The following is a 14,178-nucleotide window of genomic DNA, read 5'->3' as shown; positions in this document are numbered from 1 at the left end:
GTCCCATCAGGAGCATATGCTCCTCTTTCATCCTCTCCCAAACAGGGATGAGGAGATCCAGAACAATGTTACTGAATGCCTTCGACGCAGCCTGCTTCAACCATCTTTCATTCACAATGGCAAGCTAAATTTAAGCAACCAGTCTATCCTCCAATTTGCTGACGTGCATCAAAAACTTTAAAGCATTAAACTCTGAATATGTAGTCTGAAAAAATAAACTGGATTCAAGCCCTTGGAAATTAGACATTTTTGTGTTAGGCATGTCTTTCGCTCTTGCTTTGATGCTTGGGCTACATCTGAATTTACCTCTTTAAATCCTTTTCTGACTGATCATTTTGACTACAACAAGCCTTTTCGTTTTTTGTTTTTTTTTCAATCTCCTATAAATGTTTGATTCATGTATAGTTAAATCTAATTGGTGGATTCAAACTTGATGTCGGTTCCAACCTCCTCTTCAAAAATAAATTACCTGAGTCACAGGAAGTGGCTCCCTTTTAAATGCAAAACAAAAACAACACCAACAAGAAGCTACTCCCTATTGTACCTTAACTATTACTGTTGCAAATATGAAACTTTGTAGGGGGGATTAAAAAACAGCAAACACAGATGTTACATATTAAAACTGCAATATAATATATTGGAAAGTAGATGATTGCTTGAATTAGATAACTGCCTTTACACACAATAGTTCTAAGCAAACACATTTTCTTCCAGGTATGTACATGTTTGTGTGGTTATCATTAAGTACTGTTCATTATGTGTTTGACTGTTGCTGTTTCTCCCTGCCCCTTTCTAAACCTCCAGTGGTTCAGATCTTTCGAACCCCGGTCGTCTAGCCCCTGGGTGCGGCATTGCATGGCACGCTCCTCCCTCCCCGTACACGTATCTGATCAAATGCTCTGCTCCACTTCCTCAGCTCTCAGCAAATCAATGGACATCACAGAGATGATCTCTGACAGAGTAATTACGCAGAGACAGAACACTCACGAAGAGAATGACCACGAGATGGGAAAGAGTAGTGGAAAGATACCGTGCAGAGCACACACAGATCATATCAGGAAAATGATTCAGTATACAGTACATACACCAGTATTTCATTTCAAAAAATGGATTCTCTACATGGCACAAGTTCAATCCAAGAGCAGAAATTAAGAGCAACAACCTGGAAGGTGAGTATTGCATAAGAGATTTAGTCACCCAGAATAAACCACTGCACAAAATACTGGAGCATAAACAATTGCAGACTGTCGTCTCTGTTGTGCCTTTTCATTTCAGTCATCTTATTTGTTTCCGTTTTCTCAAACCTGCTTGTCTTATCTCCATCCCACATTCGCTCTAACCATCTCTCCCTCTTGCTCCAACTGCATGTTTAACACAGTGAAAATGACTAACAGCTCTATTTTTTCGCTCCGCCATCCCTTGTCCCAGGTTACTGGTTAGCAAGCTTTGACGTAAAACGGGATTATACATACACATAACATACAAAAAAAATTAAAAAAATCGCACACAAAAAAAAAACAACACATATCCAAAACATATGCATTTCTACATACAGTATGTGCACGTACATTACTGTGTACGGAAACATTTACTCATGCATGCAAGGAGACACAGTACTCCGGGCTGGGGAAAAAAAAGGGATCCCACTGTTATTGCATACAAACACAGACTGACACAAATGCTTGTAGCATAATATGTAGAAGTCAAGCTTGGTTTTGTTCTGGAGGGCTCAACAGCAGGCTCCAATCAAGAGAACCACCAGCTGAGCTCTAACACTGAAACTTATCTGCATACTGCAGTAAACAAGAAGATAACACCATCCAACTATCATTTATGTGTTTACCAAACCAAAGATGGCTTTCTCCCGTGAAGCTGTGAAAAATAAATGTTTGGTTGAATGCTGTTCTCCAGTGGAAACCGTTTAAATAAACTCCTTCCCCATGACGTAACAGTTACTGACTCAGTGCCTCAGTGTGTTGTTTGTCTACTTAATCAGACAAATTTAAATGGAATGACTACACTAACTGGAATAACTTAATTACAGCTGATGTGTGGCGGCTGACTAATCTCATGTATGTAAGTAGCACTTTACAGTCTGTTATACATCCATGTCAATTTTGTTGCAACAGTAAAACTGTGTATAATGCATTTACTGGGCCGTGAATGTTTGTGGAAACATCAAATCATCATCAGGAAATACTTTTTAAAAATCCATGTGTAAAAAAATCATGTGTATAAACCTGCAATAGCTGACACGATCATTTGTACTGACTGAATTAAAACCATCCTATAAGATTATTTTAAATCTCATATAGAAATATAGGCGTGTAACAGATTACAAATAGTTACTTCCCGAGGCCTCCTCTCTTGTGCAGATATTAGAATGCATCTACACTGAAATGAGCTGAGGCTCCCAAACTCTCTGTCCTTGGGACACACTCCTCTCTTTAAACTGCTAATTGCTTCCAACGTATGACTTGGACCGAGATTGCCAGCCAAAATCAGAGGCTGACCTCACAGCGTGGCCCAGTCATCTGATTTGTGTTAGCTGGCTGCCCTCTGTCACACAGTCCAGCCTTGTGTGCTTTGTGTTTGTTACGTTTAGGATATTGTCAACACTCAAAATCAAAACCCATTCTCTGCATTATCATCTCTGGTGTAATATATATAAATGATCCCAAACAATAAATGGACTACTCTGAATGAAAGTCCTTTGGGAGTTAAAAGCACTTACAGAATAATGAGTGAGTATCCTGATTGTACCAAGGATGGAGTAGAGTATGTGTGTGCTCAGCAGAGCAACCTCCCTTGCACTGTCACTGATGGAGAGAGGCACAGAAAAAGAAGAGGACGGCACATCTGGAGTACAAACAGCACTCAGAGGCAGAGCAGCGTAAACGGTCTCAATGAAGCATCCTCTACACGCAGGGTCCACATCTCTATCTGTGGCCACACATTCACATAAAAAAAATAAACTCCCAACCCAAGCAAACCGCCACACAAAAGACGGCGAGTGACGTGTGAAAAGCAGGATAACACTCACCAGGCATTGTCAGAATTCCACGGAGCAATCAAAGGCAGGTGGAGAGAGAAACCGAGGCTGAGCCAGAACAAGAGGGGAGGAAAAAAGAAAAGAAAGGAAGGGATGGATAAGGGCAGAGGCAATTTCAAAGCTCCATTTTCCCCCCCCTGCTGCCGATGCAGACTGCTGCTCGCCTCTTCTCTTCCTTACTTGTGGTTCTCTTCCTCCTTCTCTCCCTGACTCCTTCTCTCTTTCCTCCTGCTGCTGCTTTAAGGCAAGGGGCGGAGAGTAAGCGCTACAATGCTCTCTCTCTCTTGCTGCTCCCTCTCCTCCTTTCTTTCTCCCACCCTCTCTTGCTCACCCTGTACAGAGCATGCCCTACTTCCTCTGTTGTCTCTGACATGGGACACACTCTCTTCTCTCTTCTGTTTGTTTTCTTTCACCCTGCATGAATGAATTCAAGGGTACCATGACAACTGAATCTAATTTGGGAATGATGAAGATTTGTGCCGTTTTCTCCTCTGCTGCCTCTCCCCTTCTGACTAACTCCAGCTAAACCCTCTCCCTTTCACCGTCAGTGATTGACTGCACCTCCCATCTCCGTTTCCTTGCGCAGGGAGGAGCCTGCATATGGTGCGCGGGGGATCACATGTATGTGTGTGTGGCGCAGCCTAGCTTGGCCCTGCCCCCCTGTGTGGCTCAAGTGGGAGTGCGTGTGTGCTCTTTGTCCTGTCAATTCTGGTGCGAGGTGAGCACCAGGGTGGGGGTGGGGTTGCATTTGTTGCCAACCAGCCCTGAACGTGGACTCGGTTCAGCTGGGAAGCTGGGAGACTAGGACTCATGCTGAGGCTCAGACAGAGAAAACACTGCACATATGAAGCCAGAGCTCCGCTTTGGCAAAGTGACTTGGCTTGTGGGGCCAGCCAAAGGGTTGGTAGTAGTAAGACTGGAATGTGGGTGGAAGGGTTTTGCCATGCTCAATTTGAACCAGGATTGGTAGACTGGCAGAGGAGATAGGGGTGAGTTTGAGGCTATTTCTAGAGCTCACACACTGGCAGAGCTGGCAAAAGGGGATAAAAGGCCGGGCGGGACACACCGATAAGGCAGGGCAGCTGTGGAGAGCTGGTTCAGAAGAGCCACAGCCTCTAATCTGCACTCCCTGCACGTCTGCAATGATGTCATCAAATATGACATCACCCTCACCATTCATTCTCTTGGACACATGACACACACACACACACACACACACACACACACACAGGTTACAGGCACATTGTTAGGTTAAAATGACCACATCATTAAAAGTAAAACTATCTCAGTAGCTTGTTGCAGGCCACCTGTTTCCTCGAGAAACTGACAAACTTTAATATTTCTAGTGACGATTGTCATTTCACTCTATTTTAGTCAAAATCTGTGAGGTTTACATCCCCATTTTAATCACTGAGCTTTTGTCCTCAGCAAAGAATATATTAATATACACAAAGTGTCTGATGAATATAGCGTTATACAGTAGGTAATTACAATGATTATCATGATTACAGCCTCAGTCAAACCAGTCTCCAAAGACAGAACAGAAAGAAAAACTACTTTACTCAACAGCATTTGTACTGACTTATAAGCAGCAGACAAAAATTTTAATTTAATCTCAGCCAGTTGTGGGCTATTGATTAATTAATTAGTCTTACAGTGAGAGCGATGTCAGGTGCAACCCGATGCAATTGCTCTGCAGCCCTGGGGGGAGTACTTTTAAATCTATGGTAAATTTTACGACCACGGTTTGCTTTAGTATTGTGTTGCATTATATTCTAAGGTCTTCTTTGTTTACCCCAGAATTAAATGCAAATTTGAAGCAAACAGTGAATGAGTAAATGCGTACCTCTACAGAGGAGCTGGAATTTGACTCCATAAATTTATTAGTGCTTGTAAAACACAGTTGTGCTAGCTCAGACCTGCTTTTGGCTAATACATTTACCAACAAAACCAAATTGCATCAGCAAAAAAGACATTTCATATTCGCAGTGCATTCTCTTGCTAGCTTTCCGCAGTGTGTAAGAACTAAACTGAACTATGCACATAAGATTGGCACACAGTATGTGATTAAAAAGTGTCGAAAACTGAAAACACAAAAATCCCTTCCTGTGGATTTAAACTGTATGAAGGTTTTCCTACAACAGTGGAGGAACTAGTGTTTTTACTGGGCTGCTCATCATTCTGATTCAAACCCTGCTCTGCTCACTCTTCTCACCGTCAGTGGAAGCATGGCCCTAACTGTAACGATGGCATGTTATGTGTGGTACTTTTTAAGATCATCCATTTTTCTGTCCTCCCTCTATCATCCTCCATCAGTTCAGCATCTAAGAAGCAACTCCTTTCTGGTTCCCTTAATCCAATTAGGCCTGCCTAAAGCTACCACTCCTCTCACTTCCCACACATGAGCCAATTACTAATCACCATCCCTTTTATCAGACCAATTAGCTGCACCTGTAACACGCTGCTTCCAGCTCCTACAGATGATGCCAACATTCAATTACAACCTTCCCCACCACCACCGCCAGCACCCAGACTCCACCTAGAATCAGTGGGGTAATGCTCTGGTGGGTTATGTTGCCATAGTCTAAACTACATTTTTTTTAAAAGTGCTTTGTATCCATGAACTAGTCTCCTGATTTAACTATCTTATTATACATGTATATTAAGTAAAAGGAAAAGACGGCTGCGCTTTGACATCACCTTGGATGGAAGCGGTTGAAGCACGATGTGCAGACACAGAAGCTAAAACTGTTTGCAATTTAAGCCTTCAATGAAAGTAGGCTGGGGTCTTTTATATCAGAACTGCTGCCCTCAAATCAGATATAAATACTGTGGTCTTGTGTATGTAAGTGTTGAAGCATTCTAATGGGGAAAAAAAAAAAAAAAAAAATCACTATTTTCCAAACAACTCTGACGGTAGCAAAAAAAAAAAAAAAAAAAACAGTCTAGCAACACACTCTGTATCTACATGCTTAAAATTATAAACATAAACAAATCTATGTATACCTAAAATAGAAGATTGGGCAACTTTTAAAAACTTATGTCATGTGCACTACTGTAAAAGTGCAACAGATTTCTAAACAATAACATGCTGAAAACTCTTTGAATGTGTCATTTGAAAAATATGTTGTATTTTCTCATAGAAAGCACAAGAGTGCAGGGAGCTATTTGAGAGGGTTTGTTAAAGCACAGTGAAAAGCTGAACGCCTGACCGAGACACAATCCAGCTTACAATGACAGCACTCAGAGAACACAGCCTTTTTTAAAGGGGTACTGAGGTCTGTCTGGCGCCATCTCATCTCTCCTTCACTTCAGTGTTTGTCCCTTCATTTATAATTCTCCATTTAGAGAGCATGCAATGCAGTGCGACGGTAGCCATCAGTAAAGAATGCAACAGTGGGAATCACACTGTAGGAATCACTCTAATAGATTGACTGACTCTAGACAATGGCAAGAAATGCTGTTTTACAATGGTTTCCTTGTTTATGTAATCAAGAGTGACGGGAGAACATACTACGATCCGAAATGTACCTTTGACTTTAGTGGCAACCCATCCTCGTGCTCAAAGGAGGGAGCTATGAGCAGGCAGAGAGGTAAACAGACAGCTCTACACTTTGGTACTGAAATGTTTGTTTCTAACTAGGTCAGACTGCACCAGCAGAGCAGTGCTGCTGTTACGCTACATACGCTAGTCTCTGTCTTCACTTTAATTCAGTTCGAGCCATATCAGATAAATATTACAGCAATAGCATTTCATTAAGAGAACATTAAATAGGTATTTATGTAAAAGAATGATAAATAACAGCAACAGCGTCCCTATTATTAAATGCTAGTTGAATGTGATGTGTGATGTAATGTTTATATTAATGCATAGAAAAGAAGTTAAGGCTGAAACATTTATTGAGGAATTAAGAATATAAGAATGTCATAAAGTTGACAGATTCAAATAATAAAGAATATAAAATCGCAATATGAAGTAGATGATGAATACAGAGGGAAGAAAATGAGTAAAACAGGAGTATTAGAAGAGATCATCCCAGGCTGTGCCTTTTTGTCAATAAAGATACTGGTCACACTGGCCGAGCCTTAGTACAGACACGTCCGTACACCATGACAGTCCACCATGACAGTCTGACCTTGATGAGGCAGCGTCTGGAGGAGGCAGAGTAAGTGGTGGATAATGATGCACACCAGGAGCCCATCAAGCTTCATCACCGCTGAATCAAAGTCTAAAGTGTTCTATCAAACCAAATCTTCTTGATTCACTTTATAATATAGCACTTAATCAATAAAAATCTTAAAGAGAAGTAACAGCAGTAAAGTGCAAATTTATAAAGTTGAAAAAAACATACAAAATTGTTGATCTGGTCAAAGAGATTGATGTAAGAAGGCAGGTCATAAGACAGTGGAGCGACATGAGTTTTACGCTTTGAAGGTTTCCAGCATCGCTAACATGACAGGAAGGCCGCTAAAGAAGACTGAAACATTTTTATGGATTTAAGTAACATTTGTCTTGTGAACAAAGATTGTGCACTGGCCTGTATGAGGTAATACAGTCTGACAGGTAGTCGGGTGATTCCTTTATCTTCACAAGCCAGTTTGCACACACGTTTGACTACATTGCATATTCAGAGCATTTAGAAAGGCTGGCCTGTTTTTATTAAAAGAGTCCATATTAAAAGAGCACTGAGCATCATGCCGAGTTTGGTTGCTGGGGATGCAAGCCAGATTTGCCTTGGATCAGCTGATGCAAAGTAAGGAGCACTGGTGGATGGAAAGCCAGCTTGCCTGTGATATGCAATTCAGCAATTCAAATCACTGCTGACTTAAATCCCCAGAAACATTAGTGAGGATGATGCTGATCAAGCTGTCGAGATTCGAAGAGAGGTTGCCTTTTACAAATTTTCTGAACATATTGGATGAGCATATGGTAACTGGGAATGTAAAAACCCTCCCTCTAAGTGCTGGGACCTCGGTAAGTTAGGATGCAGTTACGATCGTCTTGCTTGTCATATCACCTGCTGCCACACAGTCATTACTCTGTGTGGACTTTTTCGTTTTACCCGGAGAAGAAGTGGCACTATCTGAAGTGACACTTTTAAGTCTTGGTTTACATTCCCTGCAGATTAAGTTTGCCCTCATGAATACTGTCAAGGCACCACGGATCGTCACCATCACCTGATTACAACGATGGTGATCTACTTGGTGAAATCGAAGATCATTTTACTCTTTTACTCCCCGTAAGTCAGTTTGGATAAAGTGCGCTCAGATCAAAACTGTGCCTGACTTTCGCAATATAGGGGCTTTTATTAGTTCACGGCAGAATAAAAACGTCAGGCGGTCTAACGTCACAAAGATTACACACCATGCACGCACACACACCATGCACGCACACACACACACACACACACACACACACACACACACACACACACACACACACACACACACACACACACAACAAAAATGAATGAATCGGAGGGTGAGCAGTAAAGTGGCAGAGAGGCCTGTTACTGAAGTGAAAGTGGTGAAAAAGCATCTAGAGTCATCACCATGGTAATTTAGTGGGTCTGTAAGAGTCAGTGAGTACCATCTGGACTGTCATTGCCACTGAACCCTTTTACGTGTGTATGTGAGTAGTCAAAATAAAAAAATTATTTGGACGTCCTACCCAAACAGATTTATCTCTGGCCATAAAGTTTTGATTTTTTTAATATTTAGAGCTTCCTTCCAATTTAAGACCTCCTTTAGGGATTGACCACCAAAACAAATGATCATTTGTAGAAAAAACTGCTGTGTGCAACTTTTTTGTCATTCACTTTAACTCTATCCCTATATTTTTAATTAAATCATATATTTCTTAAATTCAAACACAAACAATGATTCTTCAAGAAAGCTTCACAGTTTCTAATATTTATAATATTGGTGCACTCTGAAATGCCTGTAACCGGAGTAGATTAAAGAGAGACATGAATGAATAAATGAGCGTTTGCATGTGTGCTGAGCAGTTCTTTAAAAGGGATGCGCAGGGTGCTGCTTTGATGGGGTCCTCGGTATTCCTGTCACGCCCAAGGCCCTATCCATTACAGCTCATTACCCCGAGAGAGAATGAAAGAGAGGGGACCCTTGGCCATGTTCGCGTGGGCTCAAGGAAGGCTCAGCAGAGTTAAACATCAACCAAGCCACCGAACCCCACCAGCGCGGAAGGCGTCAACAACGCTGGGATCGCTCCGGTGGATGACTCTGCTACAAATAATACAGATAGTAAAGTGATCACAGTGGCAATACACAGAAAAGCTCCCTAGAACGTGGTGAAACTAATGCCGAGCACTAGTCTAATTTGGTACAGTGTCAATCTCGCACATTCTCTCCATTTATTTTAAGGATGAGGGATGCATGCTTTCCAGAAAGGACGTAGCCTAAATAACAAGAAGAGGCCATATGAAATCTAGATGCACATTAGCATATTACAATGGAACCTCCAATTGCAGAGTTTTCTTCAATTTGTTTGATGGACTGTGCTTAATCTGTTAGCAGAATCTGAAAAGATCAGTAGATTTTTATTGGAAGGTACAATATATGCATCACTTACTTTTATTACAAACTTTACTGTAGCATATAATCACCTGAATAAGCAGCAGGTGTATCACACACACAGCTTGTAGCTGTGGTGAGCTTTTTTAAGTCACTGAATACATTTCCTTTAGACAGAAATAATACATTTGTTTAATTTTCTGAGTTTGAAATTTGAAAAAAGTGTATTCAGGTGCTTATTATTATTATTGACGTTTTCATCTGAAAATATTAAAAAACAAAACTGATTCTCACTGTTTTTCCTGTTTTGACCCTCAAACACTCACAAACATCTCCTTCCCAAGTGCTTAAGAGGATCTCTTCCTCCAAGTTTGCAATGATGTTCTATGTCTCTGACAGTGTTTGAACTACCAACACAAGCAGTAACCGAAACCAGTCTCATTTAGAGGACTGAGGGTATCTCAGTTAAAGTACTACTTGGGGGAGTCTTGTGTACCAGGAGGGTCTAACCGTGGGTATCAATTTACAAAACTTGTTTGACTCTGGCAGAACAATGAAACAGGAAAACAATCACACTCTTGTGCCGAGGTGCTAGAAATTCAAAACTGAATAGCCATTTCTGTCCTCGAGGCAAATGAAGAACACTGCTGATGAAAGCAGGACAAATTAACCTTTTCAAAAACACCCACCTCTGCCTAAGCACCTATACATCACCACATTACTCTTGAATTAATAAAATCCTCATTATAATCTCGAATAGAAAGAGATAATGCCATGAAGCCTTATAATCATCAACAAATTACAGGTATTAAGTTTTGAGATGTTATTGATGGGTTCATTGAACCCCATCCTAGTCTGCATGGGATGCGGCTTAATAATGCACAGTGGTATGTGAAACCTGCTCCGTAGAACACATTATTACCCCGAGAGCTCTGTTTCATCTACACCAAATCATGCTGATACATTGCAAATGAGATGGAGAGAGGGGAAGGTTGCCAAAGAGAGAAGGAGAACGATGCACTCTTCCTCTGCCTAATTATACTGCTGCAATGAGCATAATGAAAGCACCGCTGTTGTTTTTCTTCAGATTGGCAAAAAATCTGTAGCTCGGCATTTGACTGTTGTCAATACTAAGTACATTACTTCAATGGACAGTGTCCAGGGCAATATCAATACCGTGTGTGTGTGTGTGTGTGTGTGTGTGTGTGTGTGTGTGTGTGTGTGTGTGTGTGTGTGTGTACGCTGTGCTGGTTATCATCACCAAACACTGAATAAACATTTGAGAAGATCATGCAGGGAGGGCAGAGGGAGGAGAGACGAGGAATCTGGGGCCAGTCTGTGAGAGCTCAACAGGGTTTAAAGTAACACAAGTCCACCAGTGAACTGCGGCTCCGAACAAAAGGTCCTAACATAACTGAGAGAAGCAGATAAGAGAGGACCAAAGTGTCAAATGATAGCAAAGCAGGAATGCACCAGAGAGACAGATGAAATGAACAAATGAACAAAGGCGAAAGTCAAAGAGAAAAGCGAGGCAGGGACTTATAAAATGAAGGGTTAATCGACTTTGGGATGCTGGGAAAGCAAAGACTGGATGTCAGTAAGTAAGTGAGTGAGTGAGATGTGGAGGGAGAAAGGAATAGGAATAAGGGAGGGAGCAATAGAAAAGGTTGGATATTACAGTTGGACCACCTGGGGAATGTTTACAGAATTTAATAACTCTAAATGTCATCACTTTATTGGATTTATGGATGGATCTGTCACTCTCCCCATGCTGCTCTCTTTCCTGCTTTCTCTCTCTCACACACACACACACACACACACACACACACACACACACACACACACACACACACACACACACACACACACACACACACACACACACACACACACACACACACACACACTCTGACACCCACACCTGCAACAATTGCCATGGTACCCATTGCTACGGCTTTATGGAGAGACGGGGGGTTTGTATTAAGGGCTCGTGAAATCTGTCACAGGCAGCAATTCAGAGGGGAAGATTCTTACAAAACACGCACTGATACTGCACCACTGCTTCACTGCCTTATATGGTCCCTGAAATTTAACATTATATCAGTCAATCCAAAGCAAGACAAACAGAGTATTTGGAACAGGCATTTTCAATAATACAAAATGGTTACATGAAAAGACTCCTATTGTCTAAAAATGGCATGAAGAATGTGTGTCCATGTTGCTATGTAGAGACTGGCATGTCTCAAGAGGTACTTTTGAACAATTTGACCTCGCTACTTTCATATATAGAAGAATAATGGTTCCAGGGCCGTTGCTGCCATTAAGGACAAGAGGTTTAGTCCTCAGTGTTGTTTCTGGAAATGGGCATAGGTGTTTTAATGAGGAGGAGGAGAAGGAGGGGTTTGTAATTACATACAATTTACACATGCAGTTTCTATCTTTAGATACCTCTAATTTTAAGTGAAAAAAGAAAAAAACTTCTGAACTCAGTCACAATTTGAAAATCCTGGGTGCAGCCCTAAATGGTTGAGACATACAGTATGTGCATTGTGGTAACGCTAATACTATATTAAGTCCTAACAAGTCAAAGCTAAAGTTTATTTACTTTCCCTGTGCTTCAGGTCAGTGTCCTTATGTCTTTGTCTCGTCTTACATTTTATGTCCACCCACTGTCTATACCCTATTATTTTGTCCAGCAGCCTCTCACGGCTTGCATCTATACAATCTCTCGGTGTACGGTGCAGCGGTCCCTGCAATGCAAACATAATTAAAGGATATGCTGAGCAGATTGCCTGAGATGAGCCAGGCAGAGGACAGAGGCAGAAAGAGAAATTCGGATGTAACAAATCTATTCAGCCATTTTATCCATCTGCTAATATTCAGAGCTGAAGTCTTTGAATGATAGTAAAAAAAGTTTTCCTGCTGTGTTATTGAAGCAGTCTTTCCATAAAAACACATGAGTCATTGGTGCCCACAGTGCTGAGAACTGCAGTTACTCAAACACACATAGATATGCAAACAATTACACACACAGAATCACAAAGTCAGTCAGTTCCATCCAGCCATTACTGTGGTCCCAAAATGAAGACAGACAACTATTCCCATTACAAGTTGAGGGTTGATAGACAGGAAGATGGAGGGTGGGTAGTGTCGACAGCAATGGTGTCATACATGACTTGGGTGCTTTCAGGGCAGCTGTAGAGGGGCACAACAGTATGTAAAATGTGTGCGTATTATGTTGGGGGCTAGATTTTGTTGGCGGCACCGGCCTAGTAGGAGCAGAGCCAGTCAAGATCCAATGCACACACACCCTGAAGCACTTCTTGCTTTTGCGCCTAATGAGTCAAACGATACATAAATAACCCTGAATTACAATGGCCAGCAACATCTGGCATGATGTAACGGGGAGGAAAGCAGTAGAGAGCAGAGAGGGCCAGAGACAGGAACATGACTAAAGGAAACATGGAAATGGGTGGCTTTATTAGATATAAGTGGATGATTAAAGTTTTCTTGCCAACACAGAAAACGTATTTTTACATTCAGGTTTTCCCAACAAAATGTATAGTATTTGTCCTTGAGCTCTAACAAAGGCTGAAAGCATTTCCTTCCTCATAATTCATTTGCAAGGCCAATTTTAAAAATATTTAAAATCCTGCATTGTGTAAATCCACATTTATTTGTTTCTGCACTGCCTTTATTGGCACATTGCGATGCGTCTTTGCATGTTGCCACCACCAACTGACGATCAGTGGAAAAGGGTAGACCACGAGTGCTTACTGAAAAAATATGATAAGATCAACCACACCATATACTGCACTGCCCACTGTCCAAGGCGTCCTTGTTGTTGCAAAGAAGGAATCTAAAGGCCCACGCGCTGCAACCACTATGATATTCATCAGCTTGTCCTGGCAAGGTCAGTGTAGATCAGATGAGAGAGCAGAAGCTAGAGAGGGTCAGATCATCTCTAATACAAGAAAAGCGTGTAGCGCAGATCACAGCAGCGGAGTGCAACAAGACTCATTCAGGACATCGTCAGGTCAGCGCACAAAACGAAGACAGACCATTACATGCAGAAACCTGATTATAAGGAAACAAACACAAAGTAACATACATGTGTTCAGTGTCAATAAATTGTATCTTTTGCAACTATTAAACAATGATGTGAATTGCATTAATATAAATGTGGAGCCACTAACCAAGAAAAAGGTGCAGATTTAGTACTGACTTTGATATTTATGCGGTAGATGTATCTCTTGATGAGTGGGGATCCTTATGAGGACTGTGAGTTTGAAAAACTCGATGAGGGCAACATCAAGCTTCAACCATCCACAGTACATTCACCACGTCTCTCTGCAAATGCAGACTCTGCTCGTTGAGGATCCGTAACTGTGCAATTTCTGCTGTTGGCAGTTTTACACAACCTGACCACCTGACATTCAGAGTATTTGATTGTGATTTAACATCACGAATTATCAGTTAAATCACTTTTTTTTAAATGTTAAAACACCTTTGTATGGTCATCTTTGATACGGAGTAGATGATGATGTATTGTTCTGGGAGAAAATACACAATTTCTAATTATTTAATTCGAT

General features: G+C 41.4%; 1 protein-coding gene across 8 annotated transcripts in view; it reads right to left on the bottom strand.

The window, feature by feature from the left end:
• Positions 1 to 14,178, bottom strand: part of dab2ipb (DAB2 interacting protein b) — a 138,058-nt gene that overhangs the window by 53,309 nt on the left and 70,571 nt on the right. Inside the window, exon 1 of one of the 8 annotated variants that reach the window (XM_040157502.1) lies at positions 3,044 to 3,566. The exons of the other annotated variants lie outside the window; for them this stretch is intronic. The gene's annotated coding sequence lies outside the window, so the exon portion shown is untranslated. Of the gene's footprint in view, positions 1 to 3,043; positions 3,567 to 14,178 lie in introns of those variants that run through there. 8 annotated transcript variants of the gene reach the window in all.

This window comes from Xiphias gladius, chromosome 20 (assembly GCF_016859285.1).
Source record: "Xiphias gladius isolate SHS-SW01 ecotype Sanya breed wild chromosome 20, ASM1685928v1, whole genome shotgun sequence".
NCBI classification, from domain to species: Eukaryota; Metazoa; Chordata; class Actinopteri; order Istiophoriformes; family Xiphiidae; genus Xiphias; species Xiphias gladius.
Note: the sequence above shows the minus strand (reverse complement) of the source record. Positions and strands in the feature narration are given on the sequence as shown.